The 16,269-nt window shown below is 36.4% G+C and overlaps 1 pseudogene; it reads right to left on the reverse strand.

Moving 5' to 3' along the window:
• The window catches only part of LOC121961969, a 65,404-nt pseudogene that overhangs the window by 19,088 nt on the left and 30,047 nt on the right, over nucleotides 1-16,269 (reverse strand).

Here is a 16,269-nt window from a genome sequence, read left to right on the forward strand (position 1 = left end):
ACACACACACACACACACACAGATGCATTAGGAAAAATCTCTGGATCATTGGGTATTAAACCACTCACAGTCTGCTCAGCAGTAATGAAGAGCAACTGGAGAACTAAAGTTCAGCTGCAGTTTTTCTTTCACCGAACAAACGAGCGCTTCTTCTCTGAAAATCTAATTTGTTGAATAAATCCCGGCTGACACACACATCGATACTGCGCTGACGATATTTCAAATGCATTGCAACGTTACAGTTTCACGTTGAGTGGGTGTTAATGTTGCGATATTTTGCAGACATTTGGTTTTGTTCTTCATGTCTTAAAACTCAGTGAATGTCGGTTTAAGACGCTTTTAAGACGTTGGATTTTGGTTACTGAACAGCAAGAAAAAACATTTCAGCAATTTTTTTTCTTTGAAAAAAATTGGCATTTTGTTTCCTTGTAAAATTGAAAACATGCCTTCCAAACCTGTGGGCGAAATTCCTTCCCAAAAAATTCCATGAGTTTTTCCATGACTTTAAGGCAGATTTTAAAGAAAACATGAAACATGCTTCCTTTAACACATTTTTGGCCTTTTTGTTCAAATGTTTGGCAATTTTCAAAGGAAACATTTTGATGATTTTTTATTTTTACAAAAAATGTGCCTTTTTTTCTGTACAATTTTTGGGGTGATTTTTAAAGAAAACATTTTGGCGAATATTTTCTCTTCAAAAATGTCATTTATTATGACTGCACAAACCCCGTATATATTTGTGACTCTCTGTAAAGATTTGTGTCTCTGTAATAAACCAATGGGCTGCGGGCTGACAGCGTATTAACACATTGATGGTTTTGGTCTTTGCGTGGGATATATTCAACACAAGGCAGTGGAGGTCTTTTTAATTTCGCACTTATTGCTCAGAAATAATGTGACATTGTTCACACCGACAGGACGGTTTTACCTGGTCAGGCACGAGCGGCTCCTCGTCATCGATGTCAATGAAAGCGTCTCCAGAAATTAACTGTGGCGTCTCACCTGCACGTAAAAACACAAACACAGGACGCCTTAGACACTGATGATCAGTCGTTAATTTTTATACAATTTTTTTTGTCAGGAAAACTCAACTGGCTTCACTTCAGGGTCAAACAGGATATTTCATGGATTTTAGGACATTTCTAAGATTTTCGTAAGTTTCTGAGATTTCCAGGACGTTTCTACGAGTTCAGGATGCGTCTATGATTTTAGGACACTTCTAGGATTCTGGGACATTTTAGGTATTTAAGGACATTTTTAAAATTTTAAGACACTTCTCGGATTTTAGGATGTTTCATGAATATAAGTAAGTTTGTGAGATTTTAGGACACTTGTAGGATTTTGGGATGTTTCTTTGATTTTAGGAAATTTCTATGATTTTAGGACATTTCTAAGAATTTAGCACATTTCTAGGATTTTGGACACTTCTGGGATTTTAGGAAACTTTTAAGATTTTAGGACATTTTTAATGATTTTAGGAAACTTCTCTTATTTTAGGACGTTTCTAGGAATTTAGCACATTCCTAGGACTTTGGACACTTCTGGGATTTTAGGACATTAGGACAGAACCGTGGGCTGTAAGTTGAGTATCTTGTCTTACGTCTCCATCCGTCCTCCTCGTCCTCCTCCGTCGCTCTGTCCTCCTCCAGGCTGCACCGGTACTCCTCCATCGACCTGATGGTGCACTGACCGACCACCGGCTTCCTCCCAAACTGACGGTTGTCGATGACTTTGATGACGATCGGCGGCATGTAGAGCTCCTCGCAGGGAAGTCTCTGCGGAGAGATGGAGGGAATAAAAAGAGTCGAAAAAAAGAGACAATCATGATGGAGAAATATGAAGACGGGTAGAAACGACTTCCTCTGACCTACGCCCGACTCTAATTGGTTACGCCACCTGCCCGCCTGATGCTGATTGGCTATGGCTGCTGACTGTCTGAAGCTGATTGGTCACGCCTTGGTGACGGTCCAATCAGGGCATCATTACACCTCGGCTGACTCCTCCCACGTAAAGAAAGAAATGACTGAAGACACCGAGGTAGATATTTGATCTCTGTGAGGGAAATCAGGACTTTGAACTAAGATGTCAGTTTAGGATTTAAAATAAACGTTTACGTGTAAAGTGACACCACGAAAAGCAACATTTATCTTAAATGACAACGTAAAGTACTCTGTTCTTTTCCACGCGGTGCCAGTTTGAGCAAGAACGCACCGTGAAACCGCCGACTGGCATCAAATGTCACCACACTTGACAATCTGGATTATAACTATTCTTCTTCTGTGTGCAGAAATATGGAGGACGAAAGCTGCCGAGCAAATAAGTAAATAAGTTACTAAATAATTAAATACATGAATGAAATAATAAGGAAAGATATGTAGAAACAAATGTATCTAGAAATAAATACCAACAGAAATAGAAAAAACATGTATTTATTTATTTCACATTATACTTAATTTTGTATTTATTTCTTCTGTGAAGAAATACATAAATGAATAAATAAACAGGGAAATGAATTAATTGGAAAACAAAAAATAAAAAATAATAAATTGGGAAATTAATAAATAGAAAAATATCTAAATACAAAATTATTAACCTGTCAAAAAATACTGATACGCGATTTATTCACTCACAAATCTTGCAATTTCTCAAAAAATAAATTATTAATTATTTTGTAATAATTTATTTTCAAAAAGAAATATAGGAAAAAACAACTAGGGAATGAATGAATAAATAGGAAAATTAACAAAAACCTAGAATAAATGTTAACAGAAAATAATAAACTAGGAAATCATTAAGTATGGCCATATATGAATATTTTGACAATAAATTAATTAAATCTATTTAATAAATTACATAATTTGTCAAAAATATATATAACATATACTTATTATTTGACAAATCATATATTTTGGCATTTATATATTTTGTAAGGAAATATGGGAGAAAGAAATTAATAAGGAAATTAATAATTAGGAAAAAAATCTGGAAAACGTGAACAAAAAATAATAAATTGTGTAAAAATACGAAAACAAATTAATACAGAAATTAGTCTTTTCCAATTAAAATGTGTCTGGCTGACAATTAGCAAGAAATAGATTACATAAATAATGTAACTCATTTATTTTTCTATTTATGTTTCTGTTCTGAAATAACCTACATATTTATTTGCTAAATATCAATTATAATCATTTCTGTATTTATTTGCTTATTCATTATAATGGCAGCTTTTGTCCTCCATACAAAAAAGGCCACACATTCACAAGAAAAAAACATATGTCTGTTAAAGATTTCTTTGAGAGGGAAATTTCTGCACTTCAGTATCACCTCATTTAGAGGGAAAAACAGAAAAGTTTGTAGCTGTAATCCCTTTGACCTCTGCGGCTTTAAAAAGGGCTTAAGTGGGGCTGATGATGCTAAACTCACACAATAAACTGAGGGAGCTAACATGAGCTGGTTCGACTCTTCAAAGAGCTGCATTTAGGGAAAATATCCACATGACATTTTCTTATGCCCCCGCAGCATACGAAAACACTTACGCAGTCAACTTAAGACCTTAATATTGTTAACATTAAATGCTTGGATTTGTCTCAGCGGCTGAATTTAGGGGGAAAAATATGTGCATATTTCCACAGTCCGTTTGGGGCTGTCACACACTTGCGGTGGTCAACGCAGGACCTTAATCTTGTTAACATTAAACTGCCGAGGATATGTATTTGGGGGGGAAAAATATGTGAATATTTCCAGCCTCCAGTTAAAGCTGTCATAATAAAACACAGAGGTGATCAACTTCAGACCTTAATATTGTTAACATTTTAACTCTCAGAGCCTGTTCTGGAGCTGCCGTTTGGAAAAAATGCCTGTAATATTTCCATACTTCAGTTTTTATAAGAAAACACTTTAATGGTTTAATGTAATGGCATCGATGTAAACCCCTGGAAATATTTCCAACGAGGACACTTTTAAATCTAAAGAAAAATATATAAATACTGTTGAGGCTCCTTCTTGCTTTCAGTAACGTGGTTTGGTGTTGATTAAATAAATCAGCTTGAATCAATTTTTTAGGATTTTAGAACTTTTCTAGGATTTTTGGACATCCCTTGGATTTTAGGATATTAGGAGGTTTCTCTGATTTTAGGACATTTCTAGGATTTTAGGACATTTCCAAGGACATTGGGAAGTTTCTTTGATTTTAAGACTTTTCTATGATTTTTGAAAGTTTGGGGGGGTTTAGGTCATTTCTTTCAAGTCTATGTTTGACACCCAAATTTAAAAGAATTAAATAAGATTTTTGAACAAGGAAATTGGCAATTTTAAGAAGATAAACTATTAACTTGAGGGAATTATTTATAAAAAAATGTCCCCCTGGCACTCCCTCACCTCTGCAGATTTAATATTTTCACGAGAAAGCAAATAAACCTGTTTTACTGCATGTTCAGGCTGGCTGCATAAAGGCAACAGAAAAAAATCAGCTGTTCTTACGCTGACATTCATATTTCTTAGTTTGCATGAGTAAGCTTCGACCTATTCTCCTGAAACGGTTCCCACAGCTCGAGCTTTTTGGGTGCCACACTAACTGCCGACTTTAATTGTAGCTCGCTGTGGTTTAATCTGTAGTAAAAGCAGAGAAGCCAACAGTTGTGAGTCACACGAGTACAGTAAGATCTGAAAACGACACTAGAAGTTAAAGAGAGCATCACGGCTGCTGTGGAATCAGGACAGAACAACATATGGCCTAAAAATTTGCAAAAAATTAGTAAAAAACTTGAAAATAAGCTATTAAGAAAAAGAAAAAACCTTTAAAGTGCTGAAAATGAAAAAAAAAAAAGTTTTCCCCCACCAGCAACATAATTTCAAATGTATTTTTTTATGAATATAAATACAGTTTTCTAGAAATTTTCCCCATTTTTTTTGGTTCATTTTCTAATATTCCTTCCCTCTTTTTTAAAACTAATTTTTAGGCATCCTGTAGAATCCTGTATCCTGCAGAAATGTTGTTTTTCATGAACAAACAGCTCTGAAACCACCCAAAACCTGCAGTTTTACTACTTTTATGCAAATAGAGGATTTCTACGATTCTGTGAGAAGAGACGAAACTCTGGCGTCTGTTATTGTGGCCTCGCTGATGAAGACAAACGACCGACGCCGACCAAATCACAGCAGAGCTCTCACTGACCACGAAAGCCTCCACACTGATTACATCTGTGTGTGTGTGTGTGTGTGTGTGTGTGTGTGTGTGTGTACGATGTTTTCTCACCACATCGAGGACGAGCGTGTTGACGTCAAAGTTGGGCTTCTTCTTCATGCTGCGGATGACGCAGCTCTGCACCGTGACGCCGCCGCACTCCACCTGCAGGCTCGGGGAGTTGATGCTCGCCAACTGGAAACTCTTCAGGTTGCGGACGCCCCACGCTAAGACCTGACCGACGGGACAGGAAGTCGGTTATTTACTTGAATCTATGAAATGATGCAAAGTCATGAAAAATGCTCATCAGAATTTTCCTGAAGCCCAACGTGGCATCTTAAATTTGGCCCAAAATATTCAAATTACATTAATATTTTTTAAAAAAGGCACTTATTTACGCATTTTTAAAGCTTAAAGCAGCAAATGTCGTGGATTATTGATGATCTTGTGAAACAATTTCCACACCTTAACCCTTTAAAACCTGCCTTGATTTCTTTAGAAAAGGTCAATGAAGAAATGACATAAATATTTACAATATATTAGTAAAACAATACAAGAAAATTACCTGAAAATTAGCACAAACAAAACCAAACTTTTTAAAAAATGTTTTAAAGGGAACATTTAAACAAAAAAGTGCAGAAAATTATTATAATTCTATAAAATAATTTTATAATAATTTTGAAAATTTTGCCTTAGCTTTTTAAAAAAAATATTTTTCTATGTCTACAAATTACTTGCAATTTTTGTAACATTTCTTTCCAAGTGGTTCATTGACTTTTTGTTTTTGACAGAAATCACACCTGTGTGCTCAGCGTTCAAAGGTTTATAAAGGTTTAATAAAGTTATTTTTTCAAGCAGAAATGCCAAATATTTGCTCGTTCCTGGTTCTAATCCATGAGATTAGATTAAGATTTTTGAATGTTTTTTTTCTTGTGTGACAGTAGGACAGAGGAAGAGACTCGAGGAAATCTCGGAAACACTCGGAGACTCACACCAAAACAATCTGGGCTGATAAACAGCACTTCAGGTAAGAGGGAAGTAAGTACTTTTGATTTTTGTTCTGTTAATTTAAGTTTTCTTAAGTCCAAAAACAAAGTTTATTTTTACAGTGCAGCTGTCGCAGATCTTAGCGATACCTCGATGGCGGTTCTCTGCAGAACAGGTTTGATTCCCTGAGGAACCACGAAGACGTTGGGCTCTCTCTGAGGGGGCGGGTGAGGAAGGTCCGACTCCTCCGGCTGCCAATAAGAACGCAGGACAGTGATGAGTCAGCAACACGTCGTCAACATATGGAGGACTAAAGCTATCGTTAAAAATAAATTAATTAATTCAAAAAAGCCACATTATCATGCAGGTCAGTTTTATCATAAATTAATATGCACATTAATATATGTTTTTAAAAAATGAATAAATACATTGGATTTGTTTGTTCTACAATTTCTAAAAATCTAAATTATTTAAATAAATAAAATAAATTAAAAATAATTAAATTTGACATATTACTTATTTTTGTATTTAATTATTTCCCAATTATTTAAGTTTTGCTTTAATTCTGTATTTCTTCACAAAATAAATAAATACAAAAATTAGTTGTCAAATAAATGTAAATGAAATGTAAATGAATAATAGATATAAATATACTTGGTTTTTTTTTCTGTGCACATCCATTTATTTTCGAATCAAGCTGCATATTTATTTGATAATTAAGGCTTTTATTTTTTTGTTCTTTCTTACAAAAGCAGCTTTAATCTTCCATACAAAAACAAACAAACAAAAAAAAACAAAACGTAACAAGAGTCATGCTGGTCACTGCCAGGCAAATAGCAGCCTTTTTTAAAATTATTATATAATGAATGTTAAATGACTAGTTTAACATGTTTAGTATTAACATTTCAATGAGTTTTAGTGTTAAAACCACACAAACGCACAAATGCAGGTTTTTGACAAAAACAAGTCTGTTACTGGTAACATAAGTACAAAATAGCTGGAGAGGACATGTTTTATTTGTCTGGTAATTATTATGAAATACGAAATCTTGAAGTTGCAAACTTGTTGATTTCTTGTAATTGCAAATGACTTATTCCACCAGAAAAAGACAGAGTTAACAACTTAAAACAGCTTATTTTAACGATGAATAAAACTGACACATTATCTTTTCTGTGATCTCGAGAAACAAAGTTTGTCAAAATCATAAACTTTATTTTCTTGCCTCAGGATAGATTTTTGTTTTTAGAAATAATCGCTTCATATGTCCTCTCTGGCCTTCCAAAAAATGAAATATACAACAAAATAAAATGCTGTTAGTAGTTTAAACATGTCAGAAAACTGAAAACAATGAAAAAGGGCCTATTTTTAGTTTTAGGAGTGAGAATCTTAAATGTGCATGTATGATGATGTTTTCATGCAGACGTGAAACAGGTCGGATGGGTTTGTGTTCGTTGTACCCATTGCTGCAGGTTTTCAAAGAGGAATCCTGGAAACATCAACTGAGGAGCCAACGTCGAAAACAAAAAGAGACGGAAAAAAGGTGAAATGCAGTGAAATAAATGAGAAGAACTGCAGGCGTAAAATATCAGCAAAAGGTAAAACATCACATTACATATTCTGCAAATATTTTAGAGGAAAATGCTTGACTGTACAGAGACGCTTGCAGGGTTAATACGCATTTTTGTGAGAAAATAGAGGTCTGCACAGCACCTCGAAACAAATAAAATCCTTTAAGGGGAGCTCGCTGGTGTGCGAAACTCTATTTTTTCACATTTTATTTTTTCACATTTTGGTTTATCTTAGATCCAGAACTCACTACGGGCTGTGTGTGTCTTTTTGAATGTCTGTTAATACACATTTTTGCCAATAAATTTGCATGACTTTGAGGTAAAAGGCCTCATGTTTTTTATTTTAGCTTAAGGTGAGGGGCATACAACTTTTTTTTAATTAGGGACATTTTCCTCATAATTTTTCTATGGCAATTTTAAAAAAAGCATTTTTGTGATTTTTTTTTCTTTAAATTTTTTTTCTGATTTCTTTTTCTTTTTTGGGTGATTTTTGAAGGAAGGCTGAAGGAAGTGTTTTAATTCTTTACTGATTTTTTTTTTTTTATTAAAAATAATCACAGCCAGAGACTGTGGTAACAGAAATCACTTAATTTTCAAATTTCCGACGGTGCTTGAACACATCGCGTCTTATCATACAGGTTTGGGAAACAACCTCCATGACTTTTCCAAAGCTTTTGGGCTATTTTTAGTTATGTTTAGTGGAAATCATTAGTTGCAAATTCCATGACTTTTCAAGGTTTTTAACGCTGTGCTTGTTATCGTGACAGATGTGTTGCATTACGAATTAAAAACTCAAATCTCATTTTGTTGCTTGGGAGGAGCAGACATAAAAGAAAGAGCATAATCTGGATTTCTAATAATCCCATTGGAGAAAATACATATAATTGTTTTTCAATAAAGTAGAATCAAAAAGTTTTCCAGCTGCATCACTTTTCTTTTTCCACGGCTGCCTCATCCAAGTCGAACCTTCTCACTCTCATTATGGTACCTTAGTTTGAGTTATCAGATTAATGTGTGTGTAGATGCACCGTTTTTGGGGGAAAGTTGTGGTCAGTGTGGTTTTACCTCGTCTAGAACGTGGGTGGAGGTCATGATGTCTCCCTGTAGGTGAGACAGCAAAAAGACAAGTTTTAATTCAAAGGCTGGTCCAGAAAAGTCCAGAAAAATGTATAAAGAGTGGGACAGGAAAAAACGAAAGAAAATGATAAACTGACCTCTTGACCTGGAATATGGTGAACTGCTGGCTGTAGACATAAGACAGGAAGAGAAATGATTGTTAAAAAATATACTGAAATTAGTATGAATTTATTAATTACAATTAATTGTTATTAAAATAAGGTCAAGATTAAGCCAAATATATTACACGAGCCCACACATTTAACCCTCAAACACTCATACATGCTGATAAAGTATTCATAGTTCAAATATCTTTCACACAAAAGGCATTTTTTTATTACTCAAATAAAAGGACAAGAAATATGGAGGATGAAAGCTGCAAATAAAATAAATACAAATGCCTCAAAAATTAAAATAAATGATAAAGAAATCTAAAAAATAAAAAATAAAAATTATTATCAAATGAATGTTCAGGTTAATTTGAATTTATTTATTTCAATTTTTAATTGTTCCTGTATATTTTTACTTAACTTTATACAAAGTAAAGGAATGAGAAAATAATCATTTATTCATAAATGTATTTATTTTTCTATTTTAGTGCATATTATTTTATTATTTTATTATTTATTAATTGAATCATTAATGTTTTTATTATGGCAGCTTTAATCTTCCATATATGAAAGAACAATGAGGACATTAGAGGAATGATAAGCACAAGATAAACAAAGTGGTGACGGTGTTCAGGGAGTACAGATGACCTCCGACCTTTTCTCTCCGTATGAGTTGAAAGGCAGCCAGCAGTTCGCCAGCGTTCGCGTCCCCTCGACGAATCGGGAACCAGGCCAGCTGGGGGGAGGCAGTCTGGGTGGGCTGGCACACACAGCGGCCCATAAACTCATCCGCACCCTGGACATTAAAAACACACATTTTTTAACAAACAAAAACAACATTTAAAATTAACTTTTTGGCAGGAACATAGATCCAAAATGTAAAAAAACATACTTAAAACTACATATTTTACCAAACACTCACGTATGTGTCCTGATCGTAGAGCTCCACCACCACGTTGGGCGGACTGGTTATTGTGGCCTCGGGGTCGCCGAAAATCTCCACCTCATAGAAGATGAGCGTCTGATCCCAGGTGGGATTCAAAGTGTTTCGCACCGTCACCGTTTTCTGCGACTGATGGAGGAACGACACGATGGCGTACGGGTCTGGGGAGACAAAAAAAAAAAAAAGATTAAAATGCAGCAGTGTATTTTTTTAATCCTTTTGTCCCGATTTTACCAAAATGTATTTACATATTTGAAAGAAAGACCTTTCCAACAAGAAATGCACCTTAAATGTCTTCATATTTAGAGAAAACATGTCCAAGGTCTATAAAATCTATAATTATTTTAACCCAAAAACCAAACTTTTTCCCTAACTTTCCCTTATTACCATGTTATGGCATTGTTATTGTTAACCCTTTGAAACCTGGAGCAGCATCACTGTTCTTGTGCCGCTTTTAGGCACATTTAACTAGTATTTAAACCTCTGGACCCTTTTAGCAATTTGTTGCAATTTCTGTTAAAAACATGGAAAGAAAAAAGGTAATGAGCAACTTGGTAAAAATGTTCTAAAAGTTGCAAGAAATAAGTAAAATATTTTTAAAAAGCTTGGGGAAAAATTATAGAAAATTACATTTATAATTACCATAATTACATATTTTAAATTATGTTACAGAAGCACCTTTTTTCAGGTAATTCTCTTGTTTGTTTCTTTTTTAACTTTCTTTTTTTTCCAGGTAATTTTCTTGTATTTTTTACTAATTTCTTGCCAATTTTTGGGACAATTTCTTACAAAGCTCCTCACTGCTATCGTCCAATGTTATTTCAATATTTTTTCAAATGTTTATGTTACAGAATTAATATATTTTTTAAATGCTTTCCACGGGCATTTTGTCTATATCTTGTTTAACTATTTTTAAAATAATTTTCAGGCAGTTTTCTAATTTCTTGCTAATTTTTGGGTCATTTGTGTTGCCTTCTTCCAATGTTTTTTACAAAATCAAGCAAATTTGCACAAGTTTCAAAGGGTTAAACTAGGCTGTTTGTAGCTGCATGTTGAGGCTGTTGACCACAGCGTTTTCGAGGATTTTATGTCGTCTCTCAGACTTGAGGACGTCTTGAGGATTTAAGACACTTCAAGGATTTTAGGATGTTTCTAGGATTTTTTACATTTCTAGGCTAATAGGACAAATCAGCAGGAAACAAGAAAAGTAGACCACAGAAATAACAACTACTATAAGAGAAGTGCATGTAAAAAGCGAAGAAAGGACGTTATATTCCCAAAATTTAGCAAGTTAATTGGCTGCATAAACAAACTCCCGGTGGTCAGATCCTTCGTCAGGTTTTAACAGCCGCTTTAAAGTCTCAGCGGAAGCTGCTGTCCTAAATACAGAGAAGAAGATGAGGTTATAGTTGGAGCGAGGGTACGCTTTTTTGGTAACGAGTGTCCTCACAAGTATAGTAGTACAAACTTATGCATGTGTGTCCAAACTGTCCCACGCAGTGACATCAGCAGCTTGGGAATGCCGAGCTCGAGACGGAGGGCTGGGAACGCCGCTCGGAGAAGTTTGTTATTCCAGGTCACAACCACTCTCCTCCATGTTAACACACACACACACACACACACACACACACAACTCACAATGTGGGCACATGCATAAAAACACATGTATGTGCAGTTACACACACACACACACACACACACACACACACACACACACACACGTAGAGAGAAGTTTGTTATTTCAGGCAGAGTAAAGAGTCTCTATGGAGCCGTTAGAGAAAGAGTAAACAGAAGCTAAGTTGCATTTTCCCACCAGCCCTCAATTAACCTTGGATGTCACACACACACACAAACCTAGACACACACACACACACACACACACACACTGTAGAGAAACACACACACACACTGTACAGACACACCACCCGTGGTGACCCATTCAATTACCGTCCATTCCCAAAAGCCCATTAGCTCATGTAAACAGCAATACAAACAGCCCAGGGGGGTTATGTAAGTTCGTGTTGTGTGTGTGTGTGTGTGTGTGTGTGTGTGTGTGTGTGTGTGTGTGTGTGTGTGTGTGTGTGTGTGTGTGTGCGGAGGACGCTGCAGCCGTCGGGACCCCGAGAGACGCAGGGGTCCATAAAACACAACCAGGACTGGGAAGAGAGCGTTAGAGAGAAGGAGAGATGGAGGGAAAAAAGAGTGAAAGATGGCCGGAGAGAGAAAAGGGGAAAGAGAGGCAGCAGGAAAGAAAAAAGGGACTTTAGCTCGTCACCCAAACACATGATGTCACTGCTGACCTTTGACCTCTTGGACATGAAATGCCAAAACTTCATAATTTTATCCTGTTAGATATTTGAGCACATCAGTTCTCAATTTAGGGCCAAAAACATGTTTTACGAGGTCACTGTGACCTTGACCTTTGACGACCTGATTCTAGTCAGTTCATCCTTGAGTCCAATTTGATGTTTGTGCTGAATTTGAGGAAACTCAAGGGCATCTTCAGATATTGTGTTTACGACAATAAGAAGGATACAAGGTCAAGGTCCCTTTGACCACCAACATCTAATCAGTCCAAGAGACCATTTGTGTAAAATTTGTAAAAATAAATAAATAAATACTTAAAATGTCCTCAAGGTGATCTTGAAATATCCCCTTTACAAGAATTTGACAGTTTAGGTCATAGGGACCTTGATCTTCAACCAACAGACACTAATCACATTTGCGCCAAATTTCAGGAAATTCCCAAAAGAAGCTCTTTAGATATTGCATTCATGACAATGAGACAGATGCAAGGTCATAGTGACCTTGACCTTTGAACACTAAATACTAATCAGATCATCTTTTGGTTCACTCAAAGGTTCTGGAGAAAATTGAAGAACATCCCACAAGATATTGCATTCATGACAATAAGACAGACAAGATCACAGTGACCTTGACTTTTGACATATAAACGCCAAAACTAATCAACGTCCAAGTGAACATTTGTGCATAGTGACCTTGACCTTTGACCACCAAAATTTAATCAGGTTATTGTTTGTCCATAGAACGTTTGTGCCAAATTTGAAGAAATTCCCTCAAGGCGTTCTTAAAATATCCCATTCATGAGTATACAGATAAGGTCACAGTGAACTTGAACGACCTATGTGCCACCAAAATCTAATCATGTCATCCTTGAGTCCAAGTTGATATCTGTGCCAAATTTAACGAGATTCCCTCAAGGTGTCCTTGAGATATCACGTCCACGAGAATGAGACGAATGCAAGTTCACCTTGACCTTTGACCACAAAAATCTAATCACTTTATCCTTGAGTCCAAGTGGATATTTGCACTATATTTAAGGGAATTTCCTCAAGGTGTTCTCTAAATATTCCGTTAATGAGAATGAGACAGACAAGGTCACAGTGAACTTCACCTTTGACCTATGACCGCCAAAATCTAATCATGTCATCCTCTAGTCCAAGTGGATATTTGAACTAAATTTGAAGGAATTTCCTCAAGGTGTTCATGAATTATAACTTCCACGAGAAAAAACATCCTCGGCTATCGTCGTCACGGAGACAAAAAAAAAAAGATCTCTGTTTGGTAGCTGACTCAGTCTTTAATCACGGCCGCCCAGACGCCGTAAAACACCAGATTAACACTCAACTGAAGCCCATCCATCAACTCTACTCATCCGTTACACCGTGTGTGTGTGTGTGTGTGTGTGTGTGTGTGTGTTTCTAACCGTCTCTTTAAGCAGCCTCCCTCTATCATCTATCATTCCTCTCTTCCTCCTCGCATTCATCCCTCTGTTATTTAAAGCTGCGTCTCTGTTTTTACATCTGAGTCTGCGGCGGGTTTCTGATTAACGAACACACACAGTAGCCCGAGTTTCCATGACCTTCTTCAGATAAAAGAAAAACAAGTTTCTCTTCTCTTTCTTTAACTTCACTTCTTCCCTCTTCCTCTCCCTCCATCTTTCAGTGCTTAAAGTGCAGCTACATCAAACTCGCAAATAATCTCTAATCTTCTAATATTTCGGTATTTTCAAAAATCCACATCAGGGATACACATATTTGGGGGCCACTTTTGCAAAATGACTGGAGGCCAGGGGCCAGTCACAGGAACCTTATATATGGTTAGAGGATTTTATGACGTTTTTAGGATTTTAGGACCTTGATTTTTTTTTTTTACATTTTTTGGAATTTAGGACATTTTAAGGATTTTAGTGCATTTTAGTGCATAGCATTTCAAGATATTTCTCCGGCTTTGGACGTTTCTAGGACTTAAGTGTGGTTCTTGGAATTACGACATTTTGATTTTAGGAAATTTCTCTAACCTTGGACTTTTTTTTCAACTTTTCTACGATTTTAGGAGGTTTTCAGGATTGTTTCTAGGATTTAATTTCTCAGATTCTGGGACATTTCTGGGATTGTAGGACATCTCTTGGATTTTTGGACAAATTTAAGATTTAAGGATGTTTTTAAGATCTTAGGACATTTCTAGGATTCCAGGACATTTTTATGATATTAGGATGTATCTAGTATTTTAGGACATTTCTTGGATTTTTTGGGCATCTTTCATTTTAGGACATCAGGGTCTTAGCTAGGACCTCTGTCGGGGGGTGTGGGGGATCCTCCACTGGCACTTTTTTTTTTTGCACTCTAGCACCTTATGTACACTAAAAGTACAAAAATAATTCCCAGTGTGAATCACTTTATTTTTGTTGTGAATCAGAAAATGGTTGTGGGGCCACTTGACACCCTATCAGAGGCCAGATTTTGCCCAAAAGTTGAGAATTACTGCTCTACATGTTCATGCAACTCAAAACATTTAAACATCATCAGTGTAATACTGAAATAAAGCCTGAAGCAGAAAACCTAATCAGAAAAATTGAATTTTTGTGTAACCAAACAATGTTTCCTTCCAGCCACCAGGTGGCGTAAATACCAGCTTCACCACGGAAACATGGCGGACGCACGGTGACAAACATGTTTCAGATTTGAGGCACAGTACCTGAGAAGCTGTCTTTGTCCATGGCCAGCAGGTCTCTGGCTTGGTACAGGTAGCAGCGCAGGTGGTATCGAGTGCCGCCTACACACACACACACACACACACACACACACACACACACACGTATTGATGGGGTGAAGATGTGGGGTGCAAAAGCATAAAATAATGTGTTGTGTGGCGTCTTACGGTCAAAGAAACAGGAAATAGTTGGTCTGTTGACTCCAAACGTGGTCGTGACGGACTTGTCATCGTTCTTGTCCTCTATGCTGCTCTGTGGGAGGAAGAGGAGGAAGAGGAAGATCACATCGAGAAAGAAAAGAAAACTCAGACTTGAAGCTGATAAACAATATTGTCAAATTTTTTTTTTTTTTAAAAAAAAGCAGAGCCTTAAAAAAAACATCTTAATTAAAGGTTCTTTGCACTGCATGGCCAAAAGTATGTGGACACCCCATGCACACTCAGTATGTTTCTGTGCTTTTGGTCTGAGGCAGTTTTTCAGAAAAATTTAATCTTACAGGCAACATTTAGGCTTCCCACATAAAGTCATGGACAAACTTTTAAAACTTTTCCATGACTTTTCAAGCACAGAAGAGGAAAAAAACAACAAAAATGTTTAATAATAGCCAAAAACGCAGACTCCAAGTCACCAAAAAACCAAAAACACTACTACAGCTACAGAAAATAAATCCCCTATTATGTTGCATTAATACATTTTAATTTATTACACACAACACATTTCTATGACTTTCTAAAATTATCAATGATTTTAAATTGTTCCAAAACTTTTCCATGCCTGGAAAATGAGACTGTGAAATTCCATGAATTTTCCAGGTTTTCCATGACCATGGGGACCCTGATTGTAGATTAGATTTTCATTTAATGTGATAAACCTTTACTCAGGTCTCCCTCTCACCAGTGAACACTCCAGAGCAAAGATGGCGGCGGTCCCGTCTTCTCCAGCGGCTCCATGCGGCACCTCCACCTGCGCCTCCTGAAGCTGTCCGTCTTCCTCGGCTTCAGGTGGAACCTCCAGCCGAACAGCGAGGCGTACTCCCAGCCCTCCTTCTCCGCCTCGTCCGGACGTTGCTGTGAACACAAACCTCTCTTGTAACGACTGAGGACCACACTCAGGGACACATTTCAGACAGTTAATCAGGGACAGACAAAGACCGTGTCCACTTCGAGAGTCGAAGCGAATTCACCGTTAAAAAGTTCCTAAGTGACCTGTTTGTTTTGGTTAAAATTTCCTCCAAAAGGGTTAAAAAAATATTAAAAATCTGAAAAAATAAAAGGTGGTTCAATGAAAAAATAAAAAGATGCAATATAATATAGTTAATAATAAAACAGTAGGAGAAGGTGGGAAGAATA

Source organism: Plectropomus leopardus, chromosome 23, assembly GCF_008729295.1.
Source record: "Plectropomus leopardus isolate mb chromosome 23, YSFRI_Pleo_2.0, whole genome shotgun sequence".
NCBI lineage: Eukaryota > Metazoa > Chordata > Actinopteri > Perciformes > Serranidae > Plectropomus > Plectropomus leopardus.